At 53.3% G+C, this 7,902-nt stretch overlaps 1 non-coding gene across 1 annotated transcript; it reads left to right on the top strand.

Annotated features, from left to right (window-relative positions):
- The first annotated feature begins 2,214 nt into the window (after positions 1-2,214).
- On the top strand, positions 2,215-2,299 carry TRNAR-UCG (transfer RNA arginine (anticodon UCG)). The gene is given in 2 exon segments: positions 2,215-2,251; positions 2,267-2,299. It is a non-coding gene; the product is annotated as a tRNA-Arg (tRNA).
- Positions 2,300-7,902: the final 5,603 nt, after the last annotated feature.

Below are 7,902 nucleotides of genomic sequence, written 5' to 3'. Positions count from 1 at the left end.
TTCCACCGTGTTCTGGCCCACGAAGCCGCCGGGTCCAGCTATAATCTGAGAAAACAAAGTCTCCTAAACTTGAATTATGGGCACATTAAATAGTAATGGCCAAGGGATTTGGAAGCGGCTTTGACCCAATGTTCTGTCCAAAACTTGGGCAGCCGCCCAGACTCGGCTGCTGCAGCCCCTACAAAGCAAGTGGGTCTTGAGATCTCTGTGCAAAGAGAAGGGAGCCTATGTATTCCCCTCCCCCGCCCTCCCTCCGGTCCTCTTTGAAAGCACCTGGTCCCAGGGCTGCGCGTCAGCCGCTGCCGGAAGCTCGGCGGAGGTGGCAACAGGTGCTCCAGACAAGCCTGCCTAGACTGCATGTCCCCACTGCTGATCCTCGGGAACCACGGGGACCGCCCTCCCTGTGTCTATTCTGTTCCCACAGCAACAGAGTGGGAAACAGGAGTGGGTCAGGACTGAGCGCGTGGCTTGGGTCGTTTGGATCCCCTGGGGCGGCTTCAGGACAGTGGAGGGTCCCGCGCACCGTCCTGCCCCCCGCTTCCCCTGCCCCACCCCTGTGCATTTCCATACCCCACTCCCCAGGGAAGGCCTTGAATCTCACATCTGATACACGGGAGCTCGGACAGAGACTGCCGTCACTGCTGGGAAGCAAGCCCAGGAGGAAGGTCCACGGGACCCCAACATTAGGAAGGGAGGAGGTCCGTGGGACATGATGCAAGAAGCAAGGTCCACGTGACTCCGGTGTCATAAGGATGGAGGTCCTGTGTAGACGGGGGTCCCAGGTGGACAGGAGAGGGCACTGGGCACTGGGCACGAAGAATGTGTCAAGGGCAGAGGACCCCACTCCCCTGTGAAAGGCGTACAGAATGGGGCCGCCCTGGGCACCAAGGTGAATTGGAGACCAGCCACGCCGTCGGACCCACCAGGCAGGGTTCTCGGGACCTTCTCCCGCTCACCTTCTGTGCACCTCCTTCCCTTTTCAATAAAGCGGAGGCCATCTCCGAGTCTGTCTCAGAGGATGCAATCGAAGACAGGTGGTCCGGGGAGGTTTCCTAGAAAGAAACTTGTAACCTGGATTCAGAGCTGGCTCTTCCCCCAAAGGAGTGAGCACCAGGACCCTAATGTTGATGGAGACAGGGGTGTGGCCCCCCATGCTCTCACGGGGCAGCTGTGAAGACATTTACCACTGATGATGGACGTGGTGCCCAGCTTGAGGGATGCAGGAGGGAGGCGTCGCCGGGAGCGGCTGCAGGACCCTGGGCAGGGTGGCGCCGCTGAGAACCCGCGATTCTCGCGGGAGACAGAGTGAGGAGCTCAGGGTGACTAATCCCCGGTTCAAGGCGTCAGTGTGACAGCAGTGGGAGGGGTGGGGGAGGGGGGCTGAAGCAGATGGTCATGACCCGTGGCTAGAGGATGGAGAGAACACCTGACCGGGTCAGCCTCACGGGGAAGGTCGCGGAGAGCGGCCGGAGCACTTGACCGGGTCAGGCCTCATGAGGAAGGTCGGGGAGGATGGAGAGAGCAGGTGCATTTGCAGCCCTGCCCGGGGTCCCAGGCCAAGGTCGAGTCCCTATTAAGGAAGGGACGGGAACGGGGCCCTACGGGGTTGGAGCAACTGACAACTGGGACGCTCAGCTCCCACGGTGCCCTGCACAGGAAGACGGGCCTGACAGGTCACCCTTCCAGCGACAGCTGAGTGCAGTCCAGACAGCACGAACGTGCGGGTGCTTCTCAGGACAGCGCTGGCTCCAGTGACCCCACCTCCCTTCCTGGACCCTTAACAAGAGTCAAATGCCAGCCTGGCTTCGGCTTCTGGTCACCACGAAGCGCGTGGCCCTGGATTTGCCCTTCCTCGGTAAACAACTAGCACGTTGGACACAACATGCGAACACCTGCTTTCAGACGTTGGGCAACAGGCAGGACAGGGCCGTGCACCGCGAGGTGAAGGCCCTGGTGTTCCGCCCGGAGGGATTTTCTAGATGGCGGCACAGGATTGAGAACCAGACCCGATCAAAGCGTTGCTGCTGCTGTGGTGGGGAGGGGGAGACGAGAGCTGAGGTGGCCCTCACTGACGCTGGGGAGTGTGCACGTGTGTGCACATGTGTGTGTGTGTGTGTCTCACACTTGGCCCTACGGTGTGGAAGGGCCTAGGAATTCCAGACGAGTTGTTCTCAGAAGGCACGAACTTTGCTCCAAGAATCAAATGCGTGGGGCGCCTGGTTGGCTCAGTTGGTTGAGCGTCCGACTTCGGCTCAGGTCATGATCTCTCGGGTCGTGGGTTCGAGTCCCGCACCGGGCTCTGTGCTGACAGCTCGGGGCCTGGAGCCTGCTTTGGATTCTCTGTTTCCCTCTCTTTCTGCCCCTCCCCTGCTTGCCCTCTGTCTCTCTCTCAAAAATAAATAAACATTAAAAAAATTAAAAAAGCAACAACAAAGGAGGGCAGCAGATGACTTCCAAACTGTAAAAGGAGAGAAACGTAGGTGCCTGGGGGCTTGACTGGTTGAGCGTCCTGTTGGCTCAGGTCATGGTCTCGTGGCCCATGAGATCCAGCCCGAGTCGGGCTCTGTGCTGACAGCTGGGAGCCTGCTGGGATTTTCTCTCCCTCTCCTGTCCCTCCCCTCCCTTGTGCTCTGTCTCTGGCTCTCTGTCTCAAAAATAAATAAACATTTAAAACAATTAAAAAATAAAAGCAAACGAATCAGGTTGGCTGGAGGCGAGGTCGGCGTGGAGGTCGCCGCCCCAGCCGGGCGCCTCTCGAGGGGCCGTGTGACCGCACTCTGCTGATGGGAGCCGGCCGCTTGGCTGTGCCCCACCCCCGGAACTGCCCTTGACCACGGATGTGGCATCTACGGTGTAACCTCCCGGCGGGGGGCTGGGGGCAGGCATCCACGTGGGGTGGCTGTGAAGGGTGTCCCCGCTCCAGAGCCCCCAGTGGACTTGGTGAGAGTCTCGTGTAGCCACAGGGTCCGCTTCTCCCTTTGCCCCGTTTCTGTGTGGACCTCTCTCAGAAGCTCTGCCCAGTCACCGTCCCTCTCGGGGAACCCAGTCTAAGGCCACCCCCAGCAACCGCTGCCTGGCGGGTGTGTTTACCTCCCACCAGAACAAGATGAGCCTGCTTCAGGTCCCACTGGCTCATGGCGCAGTGATACCCAAGAGGACTGAGCAGAGTCTTTGAGGACTAGCAGCGCGAGGCACGTGGTCCTGCTGTGACAGGGCCCTGTGCTTCAGGCATTTTGTGGCTTCACTTCTGTGACAACTTTTTGGAAACTGTCAATAATTACAAAGAAAACAAATTACATGCCTAGAGCATGCTTCTTATGGGGACCCAGAAGCCCACAGTTGCAGGATTCTACTCCGTAGGAGGGTTTCAGAGACCCAGGATGACCGTCTGTGGCTCCCTCAGCGGTCCCAGAGCGTGAGAGGCCTGCCCCTCCTTTTGCAGATAAGTGGGCGGATCTTCGCTCCCCGTGCTTTCAGGCGGGTCGCAGTGGGCCCTGGGGTGGGCGCTGGAGCGGGTCGCCTGGCTCCGCGTGTGGTGGCAGCGCGGCCGTGGGCGAGCCCGCTCTCGTGGCTCACCCTGGCGCGTGGACCGAGTCTCGCTGCAGCCAGACCGCCCTGGGACGGGAACACAGCAGCCGGCGGTGGCTGGGGGACAGACAGTTTGCGGAGGAGAAAACCAGGAAGCAGGAGGCGTGGTGGGGAGTCCAGGGCTCCGGCCGCAGAGGGGACAGGGACGCTCGCCACGGCCTTCCCACGCCCCGCTGCAGGAGGAATGAGCGTTGGCTGGCCGTGCACGGGGCTGGAGGTGATGGCCGTGGACAGAGACCAGCAGGTGTAGGGCCCGGGATGGGCAGGGCCAGGCCCGCTCTGCTCTGGGGCTGGCGGGGCAGGGTCCCAGGGCCGAGCGGTGGGGACGCGGGTGGGGACCAGAAGGAAGGGGCCAGCGAGCCGGCCACGTAAGCCCCAGGATAATGCGGGAAAGGGCTTTTATTGTCTGTTCATTCATTTTTAATTCCGAAGCCATTTGAGAAATTCCCAAAAGCTTCCCGCTAGACTAGTGACATAAACCGGTTTACAGTTTCAAGATCACCCTGCGCTGGGGAGACTGTGGAGAGTGGAGGCCACCCAATCGGCTTGGGGGCTGAGTTAGGGCAGCAGCATCCCAACCCTTCCTTCCTGATGGCAATGCCTGCATCAGGCCCGCTGCCAAGGCCAGGCACCTAATCCGTGCAGGTGTCCAGGCACAAGATAACTACTCTGCAAATGAGACTCCGATGTGACCTGGTGGCCCCGAAGATCTCAGGGAGCCCAGAGCAGGCCTTCAGAGGAAGGAGAAGTCGGGTGTTGTTTGTGGTTCTTCTGTGCGTGGCATCAGCTCGAAGTATGGGGTCTGCCAGCGACCTCCGCCCCTTTGCCCTGCTCTGTACCCAGGAAGGTTGGCCTCAGGGCCACACCACTGGATCCCCTGACTTCTTTTTTTTTTTTAACGTTTATTTATTTTTGAGACAGAGAGAGACAGAGCATGAATGGGGGAGGGTCAGAGAGAGCGACACACAGAATCTGAAACAGGCTCCAGGCTCTGAGCCGTCAGCACAGAGCCCGACGCGGGGCTCGGACTCACGGACGGCGAGATCGTGACCTGAGCCGAAGTCGGACGCTTAACTGACCGAGCCACCCAGGCGCCCCCTGACTTCTAATTCCAGTCAGGCCGAACCCACGAGAGCATCAGGCAGAAGGGTGAGGTGTGGGGTCCCCACATCCCCAGCAAGAGCAGACTCGCCCGCCTCCCCGCCTGCTGCTGGACGCTGGGTGTGTCAGCCCCTCTCGTGTGCCCTGAGCTCTGCCCACACCCCTGTGGCTCACAGCCTGCGGAGGGCCCCCCTTTGCGCCGGCATCCTGACCAGGACCATGAGACGTCTTCCTTCTGTGCTTTCGAGTCCTGTAGGATGCCCAGCACACGGTGAGTCGTCCCGAGCAGGGCTCACATCAGAGCCACCACCTGGTTAAGGAGATTATTAACTCGCCTTGAGTATCAAATGCCTACATCACTTAATTATTAAGCCGGCAGCCCAAGAAGTTAGAGAGAATGCTAAAGAAGTATTCCAAAGCAGCCACACTTGATTCTTTATTCTCTTTTAAATTAGCCATGAGCATTTATCATGTGAGCTATTAGGAAAAAAAAAAGAAAGAAAGAAAAAAAAAAAGCTTTAAATGCTCTGCACGGGCAGCTAAAAGCCTGGAATTGTTACCAGAAGAAATGAACCAGAGGTCGCCAATGAAATTCTCTAATTTTAATGCCAAGTGCATTGTTATTTATCCAGTTTCTTAATGGAAAAATAACACACAATAACCTTTAAAAGTTAATGTGAGGGGGGAGAAAGTACTGTAGAGATGTATTTATTGTTTTAAGTTTCGGTAAATCACTCTTTGCCTAGAGCTCAGGGATTCCCCGTGGGAGTCGCTCTCTGGTACACTTGGGGTGACAAAGGCATAATGACACTTTATTTTTCTTCCATGTTCCCTGGGACTGCCTCTTCAGGAAGACGTTTCACCCCTCGGGTGGGCTTTCTGTACCTGGAAAGAGGACCCAACACTTCCACTTAAAACAATTCCTTTTCAGGGCGCCTGGGTGGCTCAGTCGGTTTTACAACCGACTTCGGCTCAGGTCATGATCTCGCGGTCTGTGGGTTCGAGCCCCGCGTCGGGCTCTGTGCTGACAGCTCGGAACCTGGAGCCCACTTCAGGTTCTGTGTCTCCCTCTCTCTCTGCCCCTCCCCCACTCATGCTCTGTCTCTCTCTGTCTCAGAAATAAATAAACATTAAAACATTTTTTTAAATAATTCCTTTTCACTTTGATTATGTTTCTCAATTATGAAAGATTATAAAGTAACAAATGATCAATTTTTGAAATAATTTTTAAAGTTTTTATTTAAATTCCAGTTCGTTAACATACAGTATGGTATTAGCTCTAGGTGTACAATACAGTGATTCAACACCTTCCAGAATAACCACCGCTGCTCATCACAACAGGTGCCCCATCAGCTGCTTAACCCACCTCCCGCCCCGTCTCCCAACAAGTGATCGTTTTCAATCTCAAACTTTACGAACGTGGTTAACTCAGAAACAAGCACCAGCGATAGTTAGTTTTAAAAATATTGTCTCTTCTTTCAGGAATCTTCCTGCATATCAGTTCCTCTTGCGGTCTGTGTGCATTTATGTAGCAGCGGGTGACATTTTCTCATCTTCGACGTGCCTGGCTTCGTCTGAACATATTCTAAGTGGATTAATCCACGATACAGGAAGGTTGTGAAATCCTCTATCACAAGCCGCAGCATCACAAGGTGGGATGGTCTCGCTGTGCACCTGGGTTCCAGACTTGGTTTCTAACTTCGCCACATCACAAAAGTATCCTAATATGTCAGATTTTTAGATCATGTTTTAATGGCGTCATGATATATCACCTGGATGGATGGCCAAGAAGTTACATATTTAGTCTTGTTAGTGGACATGTAAGTTGTTTGAACCTTTTTTCCTTTTCCACTCAAGCCCACCATGATTATCACATTATATGCTTATTTGTGAACTTGTGACGGCAGCTTTTTTTCCTCAGTAAATATCAAGGAGAAAATCTGGCCCATCAAAGGACGTACACACTTTTCATTTCACTAGACAGTGACATACTGATTTGAGCTCCTCAAAATAGCCAATGGAAAAGGCTGTTTCCCCACATCCGCACTAAATTTGGGTATTACAGGCTTTAAAAAAATCTTTGCCAATATGAGAGGGACAAATGTTGTTTTTATTTGCATTTCTTCGATTATTAGTGAAGTCGAGTGTATCTTCAGTTTCATATTGATAATTTGCATGGCTTTCTCTGATGATTCTTGTCTTATCCACTTTTATTGACTTTCTTAATATTAAAAAAATTTTAAGTTTATTTATTTTGAGAGAGAGAGAGTGTCTGAGCAGGGGAGGGGCAGAGAGAGAGGGAGAGGGAATCCCAAGCAGGCTCTGTGCTGTCAGCACAGAGCCCCACGTGGGGCTCAGACTCATGAAGCATGATGAGATCATGACCTGAGCCGAAACCAAAAGTCGGTTGCTTAACCGACTGAGCCACGCAGGTGCCCCTGACTTTTAAATTTTATTATTTTGTAATAAATTTTCTGTAATAATTTAGTTTTTTGTATTATTTTATTATTTTGCAAGATGTGAAAGATATTGCTGTATAAGTTTGCAGTCATTAAAAAGCAATAAAGTAGGTATTCATAAGTCATCATGAACTATAGAGTTGAATGAATAAGTAAAAAATATGACATAAATAACATTATACTCTTTGTAAATTGAGATACCACATTCATGACTTCTTCTGGAAAGAATGGACAAGTTGGTTTAGACCAACACTGAGGACATTAGAAAATCTGGGGAGACCGATAAAGAAGTAGGGCAGGGTGTGGGGTGCGTGAACTGAGAAACTCAGCATTTCAGAGCCGCCCGTTTTCTCCAGATTTATCTACAGAGGCAACACGATACCAGTCAGAGCACTGACAGGTTTCGTGTGTTTGTTTATCGTTTAAGTGTTTACACATTAGTAAACAAATTCTGAAATTTATGTGGGAATGAAAGGCCTTCAAACCTAGAAGGCCGGATCACAGAACAAGAGGGAGATTTTGATTTCCCGAATGTCCCTGTTCGTTTTCAGTGAGATTTGCTATTGCAACAGAGGTGGGCACACGGACTAACGTAAGAGGGTCAAGTCCAGACACGAACCCGGCCCCCCCCCCCCACCCACGCGGACACTTGACCCACAGCAGGTATGACACAGAGCACAGGTGCGCCGATGGGGATACGTCTGTTTCTCCCAGAGTCACAAGAATGAGCTTTTCCCCGACTCACTAGTAAACA

Source organism: Lynx rufus, unplaced genomic scaffold (assembly GCF_022079265.1).
Source record: "Lynx rufus isolate CCGP_SWC_20201006 ecotype Redwood Valley unplaced genomic scaffold, mLynRuf1.p SCAF_11, whole genome shotgun sequence".
NCBI lineage: Eukaryota > Metazoa > Chordata > Mammalia > Carnivora > Felidae > Lynx > Lynx rufus.
This window is presented reverse-complemented; position numbering and strand designations above follow the sequence as displayed.